The sequence below is a fragment of the Ips typographus genome, linkage group LG6 (genome assembly GCF_016097725.1).
Source record: "Ips typographus isolate SLU linkage group LG6, UJ_Ityp_2.0, whole genome shotgun sequence".
Classification (NCBI taxonomy): Eukaryota; Metazoa; Arthropoda; class Insecta; order Coleoptera; family Curculionidae; genus Ips; species Ips typographus.
The window spans coordinates 5328522-5353335 of record NC_138427.1 but is presented as its reverse complement, the minus strand read 5'-3'; the positions used below and the strand labels follow the sequence as shown (position 1 = coordinate 5353335).

The window sequence follows — 24814 nt, the reverse complement described above, 5'->3', positions numbered from 1 at the left end:
AATTTAACTTTAGAAGAATGTAGTAATAATCTCCACTTTCTTCTTAAAACTATAAAATTTAAATTCGTCCATCAAGGCAGAAGATATTATAGCTTTGTTGATCGTTGTTATTTAGTACTATACTACTTTATAATATCTGTGTAGTTTTTTCAATATTTTAAGATTAGAATTGTCTTCAAAAAGCAAAAGCTGTTTTCTTTGACCATTATAAATCACAAACTACACCCACTGTACTGAGATTTGCGCAAATACTGCAAATGTAGACTTAGCAAGTTTGACAGTGTAAATTGACCCTTCAACAGGCAGAATATTTACTGAATTGATTGATCACCATCTTTGTCTAGAGTCTAGAGCAACAGTTAGCAATAAGATTCCTATGTATAATTTTGAAATTACCGCTCCTCTATATATATTTAGGATAGTGAGAGTAGTAAGTTTGTTGTAAAGTGCAAGCTAAAATATTTTTACAATTACTAACTTTAGACATTCTATACTATAAACACTCATAATCTAAACACAGTAACTTGCTATAGTTTGACAGTTTTATTTTATTGTGCATAAGCATAAGCTAATTCATACAGTTTTTTACTTAAAACTTAAATTGGATATCCACTTTTTGATGCCTAACTTGCAATGTTTATTTTACCGTATCATCAATTTTATAGTGACAGTTTTGTGAAAATGTAAGAGTCACAGAAAAGAAGAAGTCAAAAATGACACTTACATGCCTAACTTGCAATATTTATTTTAACATAATTTTCTCTTTTAGTGAACCATAACCAACAAATTTAACAAAGTCCAACAACTGTGTCCAACTCACATGCAGGCTTTAAAAACGCTCTGGAGATTTTGGTTTTACGCTTTTAAGAAAATTATATTTTAATGGAATATGGCTGTCATGAATTTCAGTTATGGTTACTTAAAAGCCAGTAATGCGAATTTTAGTGTCCCTTCCTTTTAACCTAAAATATGCAGTCATCCATAACGCACAGGGTGTGAAGCCCCTATGAATAACCCCGGTAAAACTGGAAACTTTACTGTCCAATCCACTAACTCTTTTAAATTCTGAATATAAATAAATAATAGTAACATATAAATAAAATCTAATGAATCGTAGTCTCATTGGAGAAAATTGACTATTTTTCGAAATTTCTTCTAGTCTAAAGTCTAAATATGTTACCTGATAAATAAATAAAACTAACACTAAGACAAAAAATGATAAGTAAATCATTCTTTTCCAAAGTCCACCATTCTGTAACTCTATAACATATTTCGTTGCTAGTTTGTTTACCAGGCAAATTATCACAATGTAATTCATTTTTAACACCGTTTCTTTACAAAACACGGAACTGAACTTGATCTTGATGAACGCGAGTAGGCATATATCTGAAGGTAAATCTGCTTAAAAAATACGTTCATCTTCGCTAACGGCTTGGGCAAATAATCGTGGCATTGTGAAAAGAAAAAGGTGAGATGCATTTTAATGAGTTGATCCAAGTTTCGTGAAAGCATTTTTTGTTGAGGAAATTAGAACTCTTTTCTTAGAGACCACACATTGAACATGTTTTTTGGTTGTTGAACTTAGTTTGATTTATTCTTATAATTTGTTAGCTACCTTTTCAAATTATAGGAATGTGGATATCATCTAACTTGTTTCTGATGTTATTAAAATTTGTTTTGCTGTTTACACAATTTCAGTAAAAAAAGTTACTTTGAGCAGAACAAATTTCAATAGCATTGAAAGTGTAGCTTTGCTTATTTTTTCTAACAAATACTCTAATATTGTATTCCAATAGTATGTTCAATCTCTTTTGATATTTTTAAGATTCTTTAACCACTTGTCCATGACTTTGCGTCAAACACGTTCCGTACAAGTATATTCCTTTGCGGACGACACCTCTATTCTGATGGATGGCAAAAATTTCCAAGATGCCTGGAGAAATCAAATACCAAGTAGTTTTTGTGACTTTAACTTTGAGATTATGATGATTCCGATTTGTCTTGCAGGTTTCATGTAGATTCAGTAGTCATAACATGGCTCAACATAGGTACAATGAAGTGGAAGCAGAAACAAGTCAAAACCGTTTAAAAATGTAAATTTCAGCAATCCAGTAATTAAATTAGGTATTACATCCAGCTGTGTTTATTAGCACACATTTGATAATGCCCTATTAAATAATTTTCATGGAAAAACTTTGAAGATTCCTACTTAGAGTCTAACACAGATCCCATCGATAATTGGACATTTCTTAGACTGTACCTGCTTTCATAGAACTTGTAAAGCAATTTTCTGTATATCTTGCCGCCATTAATTCTCTATCTAAAAAAATGGTGATACTTCAATTGGTTCTAAGTAGAAAATGTAAAGTGGAAGGCATATTCTGTCATTTGCAGAGATTTTCTAATTGACTATTGCCTGTTTCCCCGACACTTCCAAGTCAATTTTAAGTAAGACTTACGCTAAGTTGAGGTTTGAATGTGACAGATCAGGTGCAAAATAACACTGTCTAAACTAAACTTATCTCAGCTGTCCTTAAACTCAACTTAGCTAATGTTGGGGAAACGGACATCAAGTTTAAGGACTAATGGTAAGTTCACTTGTGCAGTATTTGCGAAAATCTCAGCAGAGTGAATAGTTTGTGATTTTGTTTGCTGCTTTCTTTGATCAATCACTAACTACGCACAGACCGCACAGTGATGTGATTTGGTTGTCATGTGATATGATTTGATGTCATTGATGTTGATTATATATTTTCTTAATTAGGTTAGGTTAGGTTTGAATATGATCGATATGATACTCTTAATAATAAGTAGGTGTGTTTTCTTTATAACAATCTTGTGATAACATTTATGACGAGAAAAATCATAGATTTCAAGAAAACGAAAAGAAAATCTGGTCATGACAAATGAAGTTATAATCGAGTAATAAAAGTCCTTTTCCTTAAGAACTCAAGTGGTCATTAAAATTCAGGACCCAGTAACAGTAATAGGGAATTAGGCTGCAAACCCATATGCGCTCAAAACTTTAATGGCCGACCTTATTAAAGAACGGGACCGATGGAGTTTTCCTATGGGCCGGAATGAATAAGACGCAACATATATGGGCGCATGCCTTTGGTCTCTTTTAGTATTTGCTTGGCTTTATCCGCTTTTCATGGTGTGCGTGTTGCCTAGTAGGGCGCAAGCGCTTTTAAGCGACCGTAGCTGCTAACTTTATAGTGCCGATATCATTTCGTATTAAGCTTTGTAGCTTTCGAAAAGCGGTTTTCCGAAAAACTGCTCGGCTTTTTCGGTGAATTCGAGTGTAGTGTGACTGATTGTATCACAGATTTTTTGTGTCGTTTGGATCTAGTTACTACAGTCTAGACAAGCTACCGTAGCAGTAAACCTTCAAGTTGCTACCAAGCGACTGAATTGTTAATTCTGCAAGAGTAAGTTGAAATTTTAGTTTCGTAGTCTTTGAATATTTTAATAAGTGAAGAGTTCAATAAAAAGTGACACCTATATCAACTGTCATACGAAATGTGTACTAAATATTTTTTCAAATGAAAAAAATTAGCAACCCTTTTAAGAATAACCTAATGCATCTGTCATTCAAGATGTTTATGGTCACTGGTTGGTATATGAAAAAATTACCCAAATTATCGCCCAACATAGCCCAGCACATTTGCACACAGTGGTTAATATCACTATCAGGTCGCAGAAACAGGACCAGCTAAAGTAAATAAACAATGTAGATACCGAAACTGTAATTAAACAATCTTCACCAAACAGCCGAATCTCAAATTGATTTTGATGAATAAAACAAAAAGAGTTGGACTTAAATGCAGCACTTATTAATAAAAATTTATACGTTTTTTTTACATATCATCAACTTTTTTTTCATTTAACAGACCCTGTAATTCTTCCTTGAAGATAATTTGTCAGTGTTAAGGATATGAGAGCCAATTAATAAACGACACACGCTTGTAATTAACAAAACTGTTTAATAATTAAAACTGAAAACATTAGATTTACAAAGCAACTTAAAAAAGTTGATTCTGCATCCTATACTAACTTCGCCAAATAAAAAACAAAAGATGGGAAAAGTCCCAAAAAACGTGTGATTTGTATTTAATAACTATTTAAAAAAAATTAGAATTAAACAAAATATTTTAAAAAAACCATGAGAACAGACGCTGCTATTGGTCAATGCTGAAATTATCCGAACAATAAATGTATCCGGAGGTGAAAGTACCGGTCCTAAATGTAAAAATAACCGAAATTCTGGAAGCATGCACATTGAGTTGAAAAGTAGTGTTGCTGAGTGATAGAAACATTTTCCTCAAAGAGTCTGATTTACGATGATATGGTTCGTCTCTAAAATCTTTAGGGATCGGGGAGAAAAGCAGCTAGCCCTACCTTCTTCTCCCTTGTACCTATCCAGTATTAGCAGAATTTCGCAAATTCCCACCAATCCAACCAAGACACCTACATAATTGCAATTCACTGCTCCCTTACTGACGAATTCACTCTATGTGAGATTTTCTAAGAAGCATTGATCGTATTAAGCAGTATATCAACATTGTTCATTTGTAATCTCATGTAAGCACAGTTTTAACCTTTGTGGTAATAAAGTGAGCAATCTTTGGATTTTCGAATCACAGGGGTGGTGGCCACTGTCAATATCGTCATTGTTATGTCCTTATCATGCTAGTATGACGAGTTCTGAATTAAACTATCTATTGGACCATAAACAAGTAAATTAAACACCAGTCCAGTGTCTAGGAAAAATATTGATGTGAATATTTCTAATGACTCTATATCCCAGCTCTATCATAGATCAATCATTTGACCCTTGACAACGATTTAAAACCTAGTTTTGTACTGAGATGTTTTGGAATTTCTCTTGTGGAGGATTTCACATTATTTCTGATGTCTTCATGATTTTAGATTATCATTTTCCTAAAAATTCTAAAAATCTTCGTGACACTTTTACTTGGTTGCTTGCAGTTCAACTTCAAAGGTAAAGTTGACTTTGACGTAATTACAACACTTTTTGAGTTCCGGACCACTTTTTTTGAAATCGGAACCAAAGAACATTCTATTAAAAGACGAGATAGCAGACATTGAAGAATCCATCAAAAGTTATTACAGTAAAAAATAATCATCAAATTTTTCTATGCTGCATTTAATGAAACTAATCCATTTTTAAGTCAAGATAATATTAACAATTCTTGAAAATTCTCTATTTATATTAACTTTCTTTCATCATTAAAATGTATTAAATAATAGAAACAACAATTTTATTAAGAATTTCCGATCACATAGGGTTGTCATAAAGCTTTTTATGATGACATGCTTTTGATTTTGACAAAAAAAAAACAGCAGAAAGTGGTTGACACTTAAACGCAATAATCCCTCTTCAATTACTATGAAAAGTGTCCCTAGAAGCTTTTTTCATGGGTTTGAAAACTAGTAGAAAAGCCACCTTAGTAATTTAAACTTATCCTAATAACAATGTTTTTTAAAAATAGTGTAACATTTAATAGATCTTTCTGCTAAAATGCTCTTTTATGGTGAACAACTTTTAGATGTTAATCAATGGCATTTTCAGTTTCAGATTTTCAGTATAAAATTTAATGAAACCAACTATACAGGTTCACATCCATAAATCGGGCAGAAGATTTACAGGGTTCCATCTTTTTGGTGGGTGTCAGGTTATTCCAAGCTCAAAGATCCCAACTGGAGATCTCTCACACAAAAGGCGGTACCTCGTTATAATTTATAACGACAGTTTTAAATTATCAACGAAATTTATTGGTCGAAAATAACAAGGGACAGGCACTTAAAATTGGGGTCGTTAAATCGGTGGAACCTGTTCTCGGCAAGGGGTACAGAATTAAAAATGGAAGAACACTGAGTTTGACTCATCTGATTGTATTTCGTTGGTTTCGTGAAGTTTTAACTAACCAAATCCTCGGGATTTGTGGTTTATTTTGCGTAACTATTTACATGAGATGCTATATGTTTTCAGTAAAATGTATTTACTCCAAAATATTACATTATTGAAGTTACAATAAAAAAAACACACGTCATATAGCAAAAAGCTTTCGTCATGTTTCTTATTAGTACGCGCCAACGAATTTGTCAAGCTTATTGAGTTTTACAGCTATTTACTAATAGCAGAAAAGATAGCTGGTTTTGGTTGTTTCTCTTAATTATCTACTTGTATCAATATTGAATGTTTGGTTAGAGAGTGCGTATATACTCGCCGTTGTTTGCCTTAAACCACATTTTCCTTAGCATCCTTTCGTGAAAATTGATAAATCACCTCAAACAAAGAATTTTACGATTTTAATCGATAATCTCTAAAGCTTCATTAATGCAAAAAAATCAAATTGATTAGTTTACAATGTTTAACATAATTATAGTGCCGAGCATTATGTATTTACTCGGTTCGAAAGCCAAAGTCCTAAAACTGACCTATAGAGTCTTTAAATTATGTCATAAAGCTTTGTTTGTAGCATTGGTTAGTAGCCATTTCAAACAAGAGTAAAATATTAAGCATGTTTGCTTATGTGTTTATAGGATTGTAGATTTTATTTCACCACTCTCCCATTAATCATTTATAGGAACGTGGAGACATAACTGTTAAATTTAAATGGCCGTCGTTAAAGTACCGTCAATTTCAAATCAGCGATTAATTAGCGTTGTATAGACTGATTGATAAATTGAAAAATTATTATTCAAGCAATTTGATGTTTTTTTATTAGTGTTTGTTTTTATTCCTCATACCTTTATAAAAGGTGTTTTAGTTAGTAACTTTTGCAACATTGCTCATAGTCGATAATGGAGTCACAGCTCACACAGTCACATTTCATTACCAGTCCAGAAAAAAAGCGCACTCGAAAAATGTCACATATTGTAGCATAAAATCAGCATATAAAATCATGCCATATTGGATGGTTATCTAACACACCAGACTTTAAAAAAAATGGTTTTTATGCAAGAAATAATACGTTTTTGTTGGGAAAACCCGCCAGTTACAAACACCGCACCGGAAATGGGCACTTTCGTGTGTTCCCACGGAAAAGGTACATTTTCTCGACAATGAATCAGTCGAGAAATAGATAATTTTCAGAGTCGTATAATAAAAAATAGTTTTATTCACAAGTAATTGTGTATAACAATTTCAAAACACTTTTCATCTTGGTTAACTGAAAACAAAATACCTCAAGTATTTTAGTAAATTTTCAAAATTTGTATTAAATTTTTGTCTCTAGTGTGCTATAACAGCATGCATTTTTGGATTGAAACCTGAGACACTCTGTATATAATAAAAACAAAAACGACACTATTTTATTTTGTCAGTTTAAATTAACCTAGTTGTTCATTGATTTGATTAGTGGAATTCTGATTTAAATCGCTCTAATCAAACTGTATAGCGTGGATGTTAAAAACAATTTATTTCAATCCGTTATGGCTTTGCATTGTACCGAAAGTAATTAAACCATTTCAATTCAATTGTTTTTTTTACGTAGTCTAACATTGCGAAATTATTGTTACTAATATTCTTAACCGTATCAACAAGGTTGAGTAAGTGTATATTATTTCTCTACGACCATTCAATAGTTGTGTTCGGTTGAAAAAAAATTGACAATTGTCACGTGACCCATCATTTTGTACAATTAGGGCAGTCACGTGATAACTAAATAAAATTCACAAAACTACCAGTAGACTGACACCTCGTATTACTGATAGTTGTCATTGCGATTGTTGTTGACATGGTGGATTCACTCAAAATTTATTGTGTCCTGTAAGTGTTGCTATGGCTATGTTACTTTAAATCCCTTGTAGATTTTTTTTTTTTTAATCCTTGAGGGACAAAAAGTGCACTTTTAATCTCTGAAGTGCATAAAGTATATTTTTGCATACGGTTAGTCACCGTTACAATGAAAAATTCCATAATAGTAAAGATTTGTATCAAGCTAATTTGGATCTAAATTACCTACTAACTTTTCAACGATTTGGAGTATTTAAGCAATAATAATGAATACAGTGTGCTTCAAGTTAGACAGGTCTAAACTTTCAATTGAGAGAGGTTGTATGGCTGTGAAAATTATTTTTACGTCCATGATTTCCTTAAACCCTGTCCATACTCGACACGTGCCAAAACCCAAATGAAAGTGGCGGGGAAACCCTAAAATTGGCGTGGTTCCAAACTCGCAAGCTCCGGTAATTTTATGATGGTTTCCTTCACTTTAACCAATAGCTACATCGAAGGCGGAGTCACACTGCAATGAACCGAGCTACCATTGGCCAGACATCACCGACGTCATAAACTTATGGGTCATAAAAATTCATTTCACGCATGTCAGTATGTCAGACGGCCATAACCTTGTTTTCGTTACCGCTCTAAGGTAGCGAGCGGGCTACGTTTGTCTTTGTTTTACTCGTAGTACTAAAGTTAGAGAAAGCGAGAGAGCGGTAGTGAAGGGTGGTAAACGAATAAGGGTGTCGGCCATTTTGGTGGTAGGTTATTGATCGGTTGCTTGGATGACTGAGGGGTTAAAATAGAAGAGATCTGGTAATGCTTGAGAATAGTTGGGAATTTGTCCGATAGGTGGAACTGACGTTTGAAGAAATGGGGTTGTTTAGAGTTTGGGACGAGTTGAGAGGGTGTTTCATATTCCATTAAATTAGGCTTTATTAATGAATAGATGTTTGATCTTTATTTTATATAATATGAACCACCTATGACAATCCACATGACAACACAATTGAAATATACAGGTATGATACCTGTCCCAAAACCATTAACAAACCATAACCAAACTATATTCCAAGCAGTATCCATTAATTTAACGATGTGGTTATGACGGGCATAACGTTTTTTTTTACCAAAGTGTTTTCGATAAGTGGTTGGTATTAGAGTTATTATTGATGGGCATAATAGTAAAACAGTAGTCCTGATGGCTCACTTTTATGGCAACCTATAAAAATTTCATTGGAAAAGCTAATAATTGATTGTGGTGAATTGGGTGACAGAAAAGTCGTTTTAAACGTCACGTGGGTGTGTGATGGTCTAATTTATTAACCCAGAATCAGAAACTTTACTTTTTTTAATAGACAAAATAGTTTTATTCAGATACTAATGAGGATTTTGGTAGTAATTATTATTATTATTATTAAATAAAGTTGTATATACAGAGTTTTGGGGTTATATTACATAAGTTTGTAACTGGAGAGGGAGAGATGATGCCTATAATAAAATAAAGGAAATACAGAAAGTCGTAAAAAAGTCGTCAAAACATAAATATTTTAATAGAAATTCTGTGTAAGTCCGCCAGTTTGGGAGACGTGGAATAAAATACTTTAAATAGCTTCATCAGATATCTTCTTGATTTTTAAATCAAGACAGAAAAACAATAAACCCGTCAGGTTTTAATATGAATTAATAAAAAGTCATATTCAAAGGGGCTTTTATTGTAGCCAAAATTGATAACCTATCGATCTGATGTTTCTGATAAATAGCAGAAATAATTATTTTCTTTAACTCAATAAAACTTGTTCTATAGGAATATTTTAGAGTCCCTGTTTTGTAAACTGTTAAACACAATAACTACCTAACTTATAAAAACTCGGTTTTGAGGTACCTATATTAATACTTTCAAGCCTTGAGACCTGATCAAAGTATTCAAAGTAAAAACTTGTATAAAGTTCTGTAAAAACTACATTAAGATGTTTCTGGAACTTTGTCAATACTTAAATTTCTAGTGTCAAAGAACTATTCAGGATAATGAACATTCTAAAGTGCATTTAATACATATTCATATAGAGATATCATCAATACAGAGAAGTGAATTGAAATTAGTCGGAACTACATATAAACCTCTCTAAAGGTCTCTCAGTTTGTGCTGATACAATCATTAAAATATAAAGTAAGAACAGTCAATACAAATGTTTTATTTATGTTATTCTATGTTTAATTTAATTGTAAATCTTGCTCTTTATTTTTAGTTTTAGGGGACTACTCTCATTAGTTCTCTATCAAACACTATCAACTCCCTTTAGAATCGTTAAACTTCCTAAATAACCCTAGAAACGATTTTAGTGTTACCGGGATTCCGTCATTAGGTCGTCTTTTACGACTTTGCGTTTAACAAACCCTTTGCCACCATATATCTACATATTATATTGACATTTTGCCTTCTGCAGACAAAGACAACCACTGGGTTAAGTTAAGACTCTGATAAAGCTTTTTGATGATGGTTTCCAGCTATTTTACTCCGCCCTTCGTACTTTAACCCTTTTTGGCGTCGTCAGCAGCAGCTCTTCAGACGAAATTAGATAAGGGCCCCCCTTTAATTGACTAAAGCCTTTTACGCTCTATGAGATACTGGTGTTTTGATAGCGGCTCAAAACGAGGCCCGCCTGACCTTTTGTCGCATTATTGGTGGAGTTTAATCACTAAAACGTTTTACTGCTTAGAATATAAATCTTTCGGGATTTAATTAAGAACCGCCTTTGTACGTTCATATTTTCGTATGGGCCGTGTCTGACGTTTGCCCAGATTAAAATTTGTAGGTTATACGGGTTTAAGTGGGAATTAAACGTTATCTTTTGGGTTTAAAAAAGAAATTGTGAAGTAAAAGTTACGTAACTTTCACAAAACATTTTCAGAAAATTAAGGATTATGTTGCTTTTATGAGTTTAAAGTCATAAGAAGGGCTTATGAAATTTCTTATTTGTTAGGCTTTTGTATTGATTTTAAGTGGAATACTCAAGAATCACAAAAGTGTTAGTTTTCTGCACCAACTCATACATCCATTTCAAAACTAAGGTAATACCTTATGTTTAGTCACTTGGATTTAGAAAAATATTACATCAGACTGTTATTACTTAAAATAACATTCAAACTTATATGATTTTGCATTTGAAAAGGAAGAAGGAAACGATAAAAGTTTATTTTTTCTGCAAAAAAGTTAACCAGAAAGCAGAAAGAAATTTTTAGGTAGTATACGCGGTCACAACTGGCAAAGCGTTAGTTTCTGATTTTTTTTAAACATACTGTATAGGTTAGCACGAGGTGAAAGAGCACTTTGTGACAAATATTCTGATTTTTTTTACGGTCGCTGAAGTCCCAAAAATGGCGGAGAGACGATATTTTCAAAATGTTGGTGCAATTACCATAAAAAAGTCGGATACCCCGGAAACGGTCCGAGTTACGGATATTTTGCATGAGAACCAAAATGTCAAAATGAATTTCTGCAGCTGGTGGACTAGGTTGACACCCACTGCGGTGAGCACGATGTTAACAAGCAGTTTGAGACGAATATTTTGAGCTTTTTACAGTTGCTGAAACCCCAAAAGGGACGGAGTAACGGAGTTTTCAAAATTCTGATACAATTTCCAAAAAAATAAGTAAAAAGGGTCAAAAAGTCAAGTATCTCGGAAACGGTTTCGAGCTACAAGAAATCACAAATGTTTAGGATGACTTTCTGCACCCTGCTGTGGACTAGGTTTACACCCACTTCTCAAAATTTTCATGCATTTTCCAAAAAAATTGAATATCTCAGAAACGGTTAGAGTTATTGGAATTACAATTCGATTTGGCCTTTTCTTGAAAAACACTTTTTTAGTTATTATAAGACATAATTACATTCAATTTCTAATATATTATTTAATCATAATTTAAGTATACAGTTACCCATTATCTGGCGGAAGGTTAGAGGCAACTAATTATCATAAGGTGTGTTTTAAAAAAAGGCAACTTTTTATTGAAAACAAGAAAACAATGGCTTTCCCGAATATGGCGTGACTTGCGTTGAATGTCCGGCAGAAAATCGTGACCATAAATTTGAAAAATGAACGTTGCACCATTGTATCCTGCACATGCAAAACCCATTTCCATATTCATGCCCACGCGGTAGCATGCCGGGTTTTTGTCGATAAGGCAAATTACCCCCGCTGCTCTGCTCTAATAATTATTGAAATATAATGTTATCGTTGTCGGTTTATTGAAAAAAAATACGTGACGTTCACGCAAATTTGTTATCAAAAAATTAGTTTTGTTTGTTAATATTTTTTAAGGTTTAGATGCTCATTGAACGTGTTTTAAGATGTTAAAATGTAATAATTCTAGTCTAAAGAAATATGCAGTTATGATACATAAAAATACAAATGTTATATCTATAAATGTATAAATGTTTTTTGGCTTAAATAACAACTAAAATTAATGTATTTTTATATTCTGAACTGTCTGAAACCCCTAAATAGATTAAATTTTCACTCCAGTAAATCCAAATCTTATCTCTTAAGAAACTCCCAAGGAGAACGATAAAAATAATGCGACAAGACGAAGTTTTCTAGTGCCTGTAGACATAACTCTAAACTTCCAAACATCCTCATAAACATAACTTACTTAATTTACTGCACAACATAAAACTTCTGGACTTTAGGAAGGCGTCTATCCAGCCGGGGGCTTTCTTGTTTGTCTTTGCTGAATTTAATTTCGGACGGATTTCTGTTTGTTTTCTGTCAGAAAATGAAATTTCCTCTTAGGTCGCTGGATATAAAAAAGACCCTCTTAAGAAAACTGGCTCTTTCGCGAATTGGAATAAGAAGAAATTCTAAATTTATTACTTTTCTTTTTACATAAAAGTGATTTATATGCCAGATGAGACGGTTACATCAGAATGCTGAAAGAACAAAGAGTACTTTTACGTTTCTTTTCCGAGCCTAAAGTACCTTATTTACATTTAAAGAGGAAAGAGGCAACCCTCAGGCTTTACCCTCATGCATATTTCAAATCAAAGTTTTCATTCCCGGTGGTTTGTCAAGTTTAATTAATTTTGCTTATTAAGAAGTATTGTACTACCACAAGGTAACAAACTGGTTATCTATAAAGTTTAAAACTGTTGAAATGAAAACTATAGAAACTAATTCCTTCCCATAAAATAGAAAAACACAATAGAAACATGTATGCTCTTTGAAGAAGGTGCATGGCGCAATACAAAACGTTGGATTTTACTGCCTCCATAAAAGTTTAATTGCGCCAGAAAAAAAATTAATATTGATACCAGTTTGAATAAAATTTTTACGGTCTCGTCGAACTAATTTTCTGCCAAATAAATAACCAAATAGTGTATATTGAAGAGGCCTTAAACATATTTATTAAGGATAATAAAGTTTCTTTTCCCATCGAGGGTTACGGCCTGACATGTTTATCAACAGGATTTCATCGCCCTTTGAGGACGATATTTTTAGGGCATCTTGTTCCACTCCCTTCGGCAATCAAAGCTGGAAGCAATAAATTCCACGGGAATATCTTTTATAATAACCTTATTTAGGAAACCTGTTGGAGATTATAGAACCGGGAGGTACTCTAGTTGCTAGAAAATCCCTAACGGCGATGGCCGTTTTACCATCTGCCTCTAAAACTAAATCTTTCAAGATAAAAACAGCTGGAAAGACTTAAAAGCTTAGAGGATAGAACTTAATTTAAAATTTTAAATGAATACCATTAATAAGCTTCACACATCTGCTATAAATTGCTGTTTATAATTTATAAATGATACAAAAAGAATTTTTTTTAAGATTAATTTATCATAAAAATTAGCAACATTTTAATAGTAAATTTTGTATACTAACCTTGTAACTAAGACCTAATTTAAAGCACTTCTATTATAAAAGTATTTTAATCAAGCCAATAGTAAGGTGGTATACCTAAATTGATCATTAATTCAATTTAAATCTCATCTTCTAATGATTATTAAATCCCCTTTTAACAATAATATGATTAAAAGATCTCGGCTTATATTTTATTAGTGTAAAATTGTCCATAAAAACCGTCATAAAATGCAGTTATTTACTATCCACAACGTAAGGTTGATTTAATCCAGGAGACAATTAAATTAATGTTTTATAAACATCCAAAAAATCTTTTAAAACTACCAGAGGTCTTAAGAGTTATTTTAGAAATGCTCTAAATGTGCTACAGGCCTCTAAGAAGGTCCTAGTCATTCTGTGATTTTTTTAAAATTACGAGACGCCTTTAGAATTATTGCTGATATGCCAGAAGCCTCTAAATGCTAATAAAAACCTCTCAAAAATTGCCTCTAATTAGGTCTTAGTCTTTCTTTGATTTTTTAAAATTGCTAGGGGCCTCTAGAATATTTGGTAAAATGCCAGAAAATTCTAAATGCTAATCAGAAATGCCAGTAGCCTCTAAATTCTAAATGTTAATGAAAACCTCTCTAAAATTGCCACAGGACTCTAAGAACGTCCTAGACCTCTATGATTTTTTTAAATTGCAAGTTGCCTATAGAATTACTGCTGAAATGCTAAAGACCTCTCTAAATGCTAATGAAACCTCTCTAAAATTGCTATAGTCGTTCTGTGATTTTTTTTTAAATGTGCCAGAGGCCTCTAGAATCAGCTAGGAAATGTCCAAAGACTCTAAATTCTACTGAAAGCTTCTTGAAAATTATCAACTGCCTCTAATTAAGTCTCAGTACTTTTGTGATTATTTTGAATTGGCTAGGGGCCTCTTGAATTTTTGCTAAAATGCCAAAAGTGTCTACTGCGACACGAGGAGTCTCTAGAATTATTGCTAAATTGCCAAGAGCCTCTAAGAAGGTCCTAGTCGAAAACCAAGAATTACCAGAAGGTACAAGAAAGGTACCAGCCAATAATCGAGTGTGTCTTGTCTGTATTGTAAACTACCAAATCTTAAAACGTCATAGTCATAGCACCCTATAATTGGAGAGAACCCAGATTGAATGATTACAGACAACCAGTTTTTTGCTGACAGTCGTTGAACGTTTTAAATAATTTTTAAACAGTGGTCAAATCAATGATCATTAAAAAATCTTCCAAATCAGCAGATAAGTTGGAAGAAAAGTACTAAAATATTACAGAGAAAAAAAAAACAAAAAAGAAAAGAAAATTCCCAAAGAAGTAAGAATCCAGCTTTCTGAAGAGATGAAATTTCCTTTAAAAGATAATTTGAAGTATACCAAAAGAAACTTATAACATAAATTCAAAAGAGAGGAAGCTCAATAGATGATGCTACTTACTAAAACCTGGCTTATCAGGGGAAGCCTCGCAAATTATTGAGTCGGTTAAAAATTTGTACTTAAATTTAAAATCGTTTTTGAAACTTATGAATATAATAAATAATATCCAATTTCTTCTTTACTACAGTTGAGTAATTAAACTCAATTCAACCGATTCACACAATCATAAAATAAAACAAAAATCAGAATTTGGGGTTGTTACGCCACTGTAAGACTATGGAACAGACGACTTCCTTGTGACCCATCAATGATAAAATTTCCAATATGAGAAACACCGATGATACTTGACAGATAATGATCGGAGAGGCTTTTAAGAGCAAAAAGACCCTTTTGCGGAACAGCAATCAACCCGTTGCGTGACGTCGTAAAATGGGGGCCCCAAACGCCCTCATCTCCCTCGAGAAAGTACGATGTCGCAGCATCTAAAAGGGTTTTTCCGTGTTCCATTTCGTATGAGAGGTAAATTGGTGGCAAAGTGGCAAAGGGGAGTTGCTGTGTCGGGGGGTTGAAATGTGGCTACATTTTTGCTCATCAAAACTCGTTTTCAGGTGATCAAAATTTGGATCAGGTGGTTAAATCGTAGGTTATATTATATAGTGTTGATCATTCGCACGTGAGCAGTTTATTTAAGAACGGACGACGTACAGTTTAAGAATTATGACGTAATAAAGAGACCCCGTTTATTGTCGACCATTAATTTGATGATGGGGAAGAATGATTGCTGCTGGTTAGTGTATAGTGGCATGGCGATGAAGCTATGAATAATCTTTTTTCACCGTTTTTATTGTTATTTTTTTACCATGAGATTTTTAAATTTGCAGAGTTAGTCAACGAGAGGGCTTTTAAGGAAAATGACGTTTTTGCACCTCGCATAAAACAAAACCTGCAAAGTAATGTTTGTTTAGCTCCATTAAACAATTAACATTTGGTGTACGACTTAAAATTTGTCGCATTTGTAAATAGATTTAGATTTTGAATACGGCTGTGCAAATAAAATCTTATTTAAAGTGCAGTGTTTGTTTATGTTATTATCTACTATTGCAAATGCTATGTGAAACTGAGATTTTTCATGCTACAAAATTGTGATTATGTAACACGGAAACGGGTATCTATAATTCAAAATGTTACTTAAATCTGAAAAACACAATTGTAATAAGCGGTTCCATTGTCTATTATGCGGAACTAAAATGTAAAATATTTTGATATACTACAAAATGTCTTATTCATTTACCAACCAACCAATACGAATTGGGTTATGCTACTTTGTGAGATGGAAATTTACTTCTTTAGAAGCAAGTTGCTGTAAAAATAACAAATGCACATTTTTATGAGGTCAGTTTGAAAAATTAACGATGAACCATAGGTTAGGATAGGTTACAGATTATTAACTTAGACTTAGATGATGGTCAATTTTGTATTTTCAACCGTTTTTAGCTAACTGCAGTAATATGAATAAAAAACACTTTGTTTTTGGCTTCATTTTAACAGAATATCTCATCAAATCAAACTTATTGTATTATTTAATTGTTTTTAATATGAATCTTTTCTCTTATTTTGAGAGTAGACTAAGCTGTTAAATATAAATTGCTGACAGACTTTGCACACCCTTGTATAAACAAGTCAAGAAACCCATTACTTTTCAAAATTGACTAGGGCCATGCAAACGGTTTGTTAGGACCGTACACAAAAAAAAAATTGGGTTAGTAAAAGAATTCTAGGGAAAATTTGGCCCTGTATATTCTACAGTAAGCTGATAAACCTATCTGGGTAGAGCATAACGACTCAAAGCGATCCCACATGATCAGTATTAAGTAGTATTGCCAGTACTTCATAAATATCATTAAAAACAATGCAAAATATATCTTCTTATGATTAGTATTTTCATTACTATTTTGATATCCACTTTACTTTCACGATCGTTAAAGTATCGACAATATACTGATCTATCAGTTTAGTGGAAATATACAATACTAAAAACAATGTAAACTTGTTAAAACTAAAGGAGACAAAATCCATTTTGCTTTTATAGGCAATATAAGGGGCTCATTTGAAAGAAACAATGTGAAATCTTATATTTTTGTTTTCGGATGTATTGGAAGACATCTATTAAAATCTTCCCTGATTGAAAAAGCATGAAACAGAAACCAATTTCGAATGGAACGATACAGAAAAGTTCAGCTGTTACTTTTTTCGCAGGGCTTGCAAAAGTTTAGTCTTTTCTGCTTCGCCCGCGACGTTTTCTTTCTTTTCTCTTGCCATTACTGCTTCGAGTTTTATGACCAGGCCGCCTGGTTGGCTCCTATTCCTGCAGATTTGGTCCGTTCTGTAGAAACAGTGGCGTAACCTAAAGTTTTTAGCTCAAAACCTTCTTCTAATCCCTCGAATGTTGAGGAATTCAAAAGCATTTGAACGTTAGAGTACTTTTGATTAAACAGAATTTTGAATTCGTATTTTAGAATAAATTTTCGTGAATTTCAAATCACTTAGACCGCCGTTTATGAACATGAAACTTAATTCACTAATGCCTAAACAGTGTAGGAAAACTTCCAGGCCCCGTTAGTTGGGCTTCCAGCTTTTGCCTCGACTTTAGTTTTATAGCTTTGTGGATCTAACTGGAACATTAAACGCTTTCAGCCCAAAACGCCCCGATCTTTGGCGCTTTAGTCTTACGAATCAAACTATCAAATTTTACGTGCAAAACACTATTATTCTTTCACTAGGATGCTCAAAAAATCAACGGCGTCTATGCCCACTTAAATTTGGAATACCCTCGTTCAGTGGGTGCGCCATTCACAGGTCTTTAATTAAATACTCTAAGCATCTAATTAAACCAGTTTTGGGATCAACTGGATACCTTAGCCACTAATTAAGATACCAAAATCAAAATGGCCCCCATCGTTCTAACCGTGCTTGTGGTCTTTTCCCTCCAAGTTGAATATCTTGGCACTGGTTGAGCCAACCGCTGCTATATTTATCGTTAAACTTGTGTGTGTTTCGTAATGCGGCAGTTTTACGTTTAATCCTCGTTTGTGTGGTTCATGTTCGTGTTTTATGAGTCGCAATTTGGTACAAACCTGACGCAATTACGTAAGTTTGAATATTGATTTTGATGAGTTGCCATGCGCATAGACTTGACTGAGTAATGGTATCCTGGTTACTTTACGGCTCAAGGTTAAAACATTTTTTGAGAGTATAAGTTAAATGATAAGAAAAAAAAAGTATTTTCTCTGGCCGCTCCCACACTAGTTTTAGTTAAGGGGAAATGCTTACAAGAGATTAACAACAAGGAAAGAAGGTTTAATTGCTTTTAGTTTTTTGTATTATATTTATGAGAGAATACGTTCCCATTTTCGTATGAACAGTTTTGCATTTTCATATACTTATATTAAAATTCAGGATAAAATTTAGAATAATATTTTGTAAATTTTAACTACCAATTTTTCAGCAACCTGCAATAATTCCATATTGAAAGAATAGATATTGATAAATAAAAGAACAATTTTGTTTTAATACAACTATTGTGAACTATCTTGACTGTTATTGAAAGTTTTGAAATGCAATTTTTAAAATAACTTTTTGAACATTTCGTGCCTACTCACCTAATCACTTGTGAGCCAGTGGCGGATCTAGAAACATGTTAAGAAGGAAATGAGTTATCAAAAGTCTTTATTTACATCTAAAAATACAAAAACTTGTTTAATAAACCTGGAATTCTGTCAGCCAATCAAATTAAGCAAGTGTTTCTTATTAAAAAATTATTTTTTCCTTGTTATCCTTTTAAATGTTTATTAATTTTTTACACACACAAAACAACATGAAAATTATTATGGCAGAACTCTGCTCCTGATGAACCCATCACAACCAAACTTAAGCCTTTAACTTAATACACATATCAATTTATTAATCATCAGAACTGTATTAAAATTCGTTTATTACCAATGCCGGCTAAAGAAAAATGTGGGTTAATCTAATGTAGGTATGTCTCGAATACACTTCCAAAACTATTTTCAAAAATGCGTACTAAAACTTGGAAACTAAATAATTTAAGTACAATACTGTTTTCTATATTTAGTCTAATTTAGAGCATTAGACTAAGATCAATTTCTAATTAGAGTTCTGGGCAATATTCTTTGAATATTTCATTGGAATCCTTTAGCAAGGTTCAGCTTCAAAATCGTCATTTTGCTAGCACATGTCTTTAAATTCAATATGTCAAGTGTCAGATAGTTTAGATTAGGTTAGGTTAGTTACCATTTTGACGTATGATTGATTAAATTGCTAGCTCTTATGACGTCTTATGCCTTAGTAAATAATAGTAAAAATTACATAAAATAAAAGCAAGAAATATCCTTAATTGTACGTATAGATAGTCGACTTTCAATCACCCTGTAGATTCAATAGTAAAATCAGTATTAAAACCAACATTTTATTTCTGAAAATTATTTAAAACAAATTGACAAACTTTAGTACTTCTTTTTTAATGATTGACTTAGATCAGAAGTTTGTTTGTTTTTCAGGAAGTATTAAAAATAATTAATAAAAACAATAGATACAGATTAACAAATATAAGGCATTTCATTTTCAAATGGAAAGTTGGTACTTCTTTTTGATTGATTCAGAACATCACATAATCAAAAATATTTTCTAAAGCTAGTTTGGACTCGATCCAGGCTACACTACAAATTGAAAAGAACTATTTTTTCCAGTGTTCTCTAGATTTTTCTAATGTTCTATTACCGTGAATTACTTTGTATATTAGTTTTGCACATGAAAAACAAACGAAAAAGAAATACGCAAAGTATTACTGCTGGTCCAATAATTGTAATTTAATAGAGTTCAACAGTCGCGTAGGTAGGCAACTCTAAATTATTGTTGTGAAACTGGAAACAATACATATTGAATATGATTAAAGTGAGAAAAGTGATAAAAAAAAACCATCACTATCAAGACTATACTGACAATAATATAATATATGGGTGTTATAAATAATTTTGAGTCAAAAAAGGAGAAAAACAAAAACTGTTAAGAAAAACAGAATAATGTTCTGAATTATATGTTTTGAATTAATGTGGTTAAAATTTTTTCTTCAGTGTAGCTACACACAGTTATTCTTTTTGCAATAATCCTTACATAAATGAAATTATCAGACATTGTTAATATTTAAGAAATGCAGATTTTGTTTTCTGTATTGATTTAACCACTTGGAGGAGCTAAACACTCAAAAACACGCAAAAAGCTTCTCTTTAAAGATTGTGCTAAATGGGACTAAACCAACTCTAGTATACCTCAAGCATTTTGCATTCTACCTATACAAATTATTTTTAAACATCTACTAAAAAAAAATAAAAAAGTTATCGAATATTTGAATGTATGAGAGTTATATTTCTACTATTTTGTTAAAAAAAATAATCTAAAAAATAAAATAATACTGCTAGTTATTGATATGGACAAAACCATATTTATTATTTGTTCGAACTAAGAATGTTTTTGTTGTTATTAATGAACAAAATTACAAACTGGTTTCTAGTATACAAAATGAAATTTAAAAACTTACCTCATTACTTAAATTTCAAATTTTTTTTTATAAATTTAAACTTAAATCTACCGATGTTTTCGTAACGAAGCCGACCGAAAAACTGACCCAATTTGCGGTTGAATTCAAAACCACAAGATTCCAAAAATTTGTACCTAAAAGTGAAACCAAAAGTGAAACGCTCATCCCATTGTTAAACCTAATAACCCGAACCCTATTGCCGTATAAAAATAGTTCCGCTCTTTTATTGCTACTCTAAAACGTTGCCAGTAAAACTTTACGCTTATACATGTCGTATATAATGCAAAAAGCGAATCCCTGTCATAAAATTGTCTTCTAGATAATATTAATCATCTTAGTTTGTTTACAAGTTTTGTTAAAAGGGTTTACAAAAAACCTAGTGGTAGTTAAATAAAAATTTTGATTTATCTTAAGTCGTAAAAGCAATGTTAGATTTCAATTTCCTCCGTTGGAATTTCAACACTTGAATGCCGTAAATTAATAAAGTCGTCTGTCAATAGCTGTTTGTAATTTAAGGTTCCAAAAATAAATGACATGGATGGTTGTGGAGACAAAATAACTTTTACTGCTCTCTTTGTTTTAACTTTGAACATGAATCACCGCTTTGTAATTTGTGATGTTTAAATTTAAACTCAGTTTTTAGTGGACGGAATTTCTAGCATCTGATTTTTTCATTTTAAGCAAAGCTGTTAATCACATTGATCCCATGTTTCCTAGGAAATCCAATAACTGGAAAAAGTAGCATCCAAATTTAACCCCACATAAAACACACCCAGACAAAAATATATTTTTAACTCTCGGTCCCTGTTTAGATGAGATAGGGGTCCCAGACCCTACGCTGGCTTTTTGGGCTCACACGTTTCTCAAGTTTTACAGTTCTATGCTCTTATTGGTCGAATATGCAACGCTTTATTCATGCCCAGATTCATGGTGGCTCTTCTTTATGTATGCATTGTTAATTTAGAGGACGCGTTCCTACAATTTTCGTATGTCAAGGACGGTTTTTATGGCAGTGATTTAGTAGTGAAAGTGTTTTTCGGTGCAAAGTTCCTTGAAATTGCCTGACTGACATGGTATATGAGGTAAGTCTCCTTAAAAAACGAAAACGAGTTTAATACACTAGTAAACTGCAATGAATCTTTAGAAGAGTGTCAATAAAAAGCTTTACAGCCGTTTAAACTGTTAATTAATAGAGGAAACTAAACTGCATATCGGATGTATAAAACAGTTATTAAAAAGACATTTCAGGTCGTATGTACATAAACACACAATAGCACATATACAAATTGCCAATAATAAATCAACCGCCTATATGAAATGACGCTATAATTTTACTTTAACGATTTCTATAGTGTTTAACCAATGGGAAGAAAGAGAATAGTAGTGTAACACAAGTAAAAACTTAAATATTGAACTTTAAGTTTAACAGACCAATTTCAAACAAAGTATCAGTGAAACTGGAAGCGTGGAAGTTAAAAAGTAATGTTAATATGAGATAAAAATTAGTACCTTATTTATGGGTACTAAATTAAGGTTTATGTGAGAATAAACACTGTCAATAGAGTCAGTAACGTGATTTATGTATTTTTGTGTCAGTTTTTCGTATCGTGTGGTCATCAAATTTATTCGGGTAAGTTAATGAGGTGCGTTTTTAATTGATATAAAAACAAACTTTAAGTGAGCTGATGATGACGTCTTTCAATACATAGAAATTGTAAAATTTTATCTGTTTTTCTTCCTCAGAATGTTTTTCTTATTTTATCTGAATCATGTATATCCTGGTATTTTAAAGCATTATTATAGTTATTATCCTATGCAGTTTATTTATTTTTAAAGCTTTAGGTATTTGGATGAAAATAAAGAGAAACTTATGTATGTTTTATTAAAAAGTTTGGCAACCCTGATTTATTTCGACAAATATACAACTTATGAAAAACTTTTTGTGTTTTAAACGACTGTTATATGACATTTAGGGTACAGGGTGAGCCACAAGATGTCAATAAATTGATGTTATGTTTTTTGTATAGAATGACTATGTTTCAATGACATTTTTCTCTCATTCTGTTCACATTTCATGTAACATGTTGTATGTTTAACTTGAACAGTTTGGCAGCTATTTAATTATTTTAAAAAAACTAGACTAAGTGACCCCACAAAAAATAATCTATAGGCGTCAAATTTGGTCAATCATACTCAATTTTCTGTCTCTTCATCTGTCAAATTCATTGTTCAAAATTCTACTAGAACTAAGTATAACAGAGTTAAAGTAATGAAAAATTGGTGCCTTCTACTAGTTCTTTAAAAACTAATCAACTCTGTCTAAAACCCCCAGCATCCGACTTTGGTTCACACTCAATAACTAATTTGAACGTCCTGTATATTGAAAACCACCCACATTTTATAAACACATGTTTCGTGAATTACTCATGTTTGAGCGTCCTCTATTGGGCAACATAAACGGCACACCCTGTATATTAGTATAGTCTACCATTTAACTAAATATTTTGCTGAATTCTTTTCTCAACCTTTGTCAATCTTGGTTTCCTCTAATTTACCAAGGAAATTTATAAGGTTCTGATGTTCTCCTTTTGGTGAGATGTATTATAAATTAATTACTCGAAATTAATTAAAAAAGTATAACTTGCCAAAATTATGACATTTAAATCTAAATTTCATTAAGCTTAAATCTTTCAGTCACAACTCTGGTTTTTTAATTCTGTTTTTTTAGTTAATAAACATTCATTACGAATTTTGTGTAGAATATTAGTATATACAAAAAATATAAAATTTTTGGCTATAATGACCAATCACAAAGCTTACTTACGTTGATGACATTTTTCCTAAATTTGACTAAAAAAATTAGTCGAAAGTAAAAAATATAGTAATAAATACTTTATAGAAGACAAATGAAACTGTCAAGTTATGGGCCTAGTTAAGTTTTCCACTTAATTACAATTTTTGGTAAAACAGACTTACGAGGCATTTACAGGTCAAAAAGTTATTGTAATTTAACATTGGCACTTCACGTTAAAGGCTGTTTTGGATTAATCAAGATGACAAATTTAACTTGACCAGACATTGCCTTAATAATATGTCAAAGATACATTTTAGTCAAAATAAAAGATTCCTAAGGCTTTCTAGGCCCAAAAAAATAGCCTTTAAAGTTTGGGTGTAGTTTTTCACCTCATTTCAACTTTTACTTAAAAGTTAGTAGAAATTCTGTCGGAGGAAAAACGTATGATAAGCAGTTAGGTCCTACTGACTGTATTATTTCTACTACTTTTACAATTTAGCAGTGTCTTCCAAGTTAAATTTTAGTAACATGGATTGTTCAAAAATTGCAGAAAATGTCCACTTTTGACATTATGAATGATTTTAACGAATTTTTAACTAGCTAGGCTTAATTATAACGTCTAAACTACTTTGATTTTTTTCTTACATTGATCAAGTTTCCGACCTTTGGAAGTATATTTTACCAGTCCCATATTGACCTTTGAGGTTACATTTCGGGAATTTTTAAGAAAAATGTTTGTCGGGTATAAGTATTAAGAACAATAATAAAGGTTTATTGATTGACAGAGTAATCAAATTGACAATATGAAAGGACTGAAATCTTTTAATGTTATTTAAAGAACCCAAATATATAATTGTGGTCTGTTTTGAAAGCAACAACAAACGTAAAATCCGTAGTTTTCCCCGAATCCATAAATCTAGTTGTTTTCTGGCTGCAAATGGTACGGAAGTTACAGCTGTTTGTCTGTCTTCCGTTTTCCAGCCAAAGCAATATTTACACTCCATCAATTTTATACGAAAAAATATCACAAAAAACTTTCTGCGCTGTAGTTTTGATGGAATATTTTTATGGTGCATTTTTGTCGTCTCCAGTCTTTGAGACGTTAATGGAAAATCGATACTTTTCCACTTAGTTTTATCACCAACTGGAACCTAAAATGTAAACCAATCTCGGTGCATCTGTAGAGTAATGAGCCGCGGCCCATCTTGCCAACACCCTTTAGATAATTTATATCTTGCCGCAACCCAGTCTGGGCGGTACGGCGGACGTTTTATCTGGAGTCGAGCCTGGATCGTAAATTATTTCCAGTAATATTTACGATCCGGTGTCACTTTGGCTCTGATATATCTAAATAATATTCTGCAGTCGAGATACGTGCGCTGCAAAAATTGCGACTTGCAAGTT

At 32.2% G+C, this 24814-nt stretch overlaps 1 protein-coding gene across 3 annotated transcripts in view; it reads left to right on the top strand.

The window, feature by feature from the left end:
- Window positions 1-24814, top strand: part of Abd-B (Homeobox protein abdominal B) — a 74821-nt gene that overhangs the window by 3460 nt on the left and 46547 nt on the right. Inside the window, exon 1 of one of the 3 annotated variants that reach the window (XM_081981608.1) lies at window positions 3206-3431. The exons of 1 other annotated variant lie outside the window; for it this stretch is intronic. The gene's annotated coding sequence lies outside the window, so the exon portion shown is untranslated. Of the gene's footprint in view, window positions 1-3205; window positions 3432-18091; window positions 18150-24814 lie in introns of those variants that run through there. One more of the 3 variants, XM_081981609.1, reaches the window with a different exon arrangement.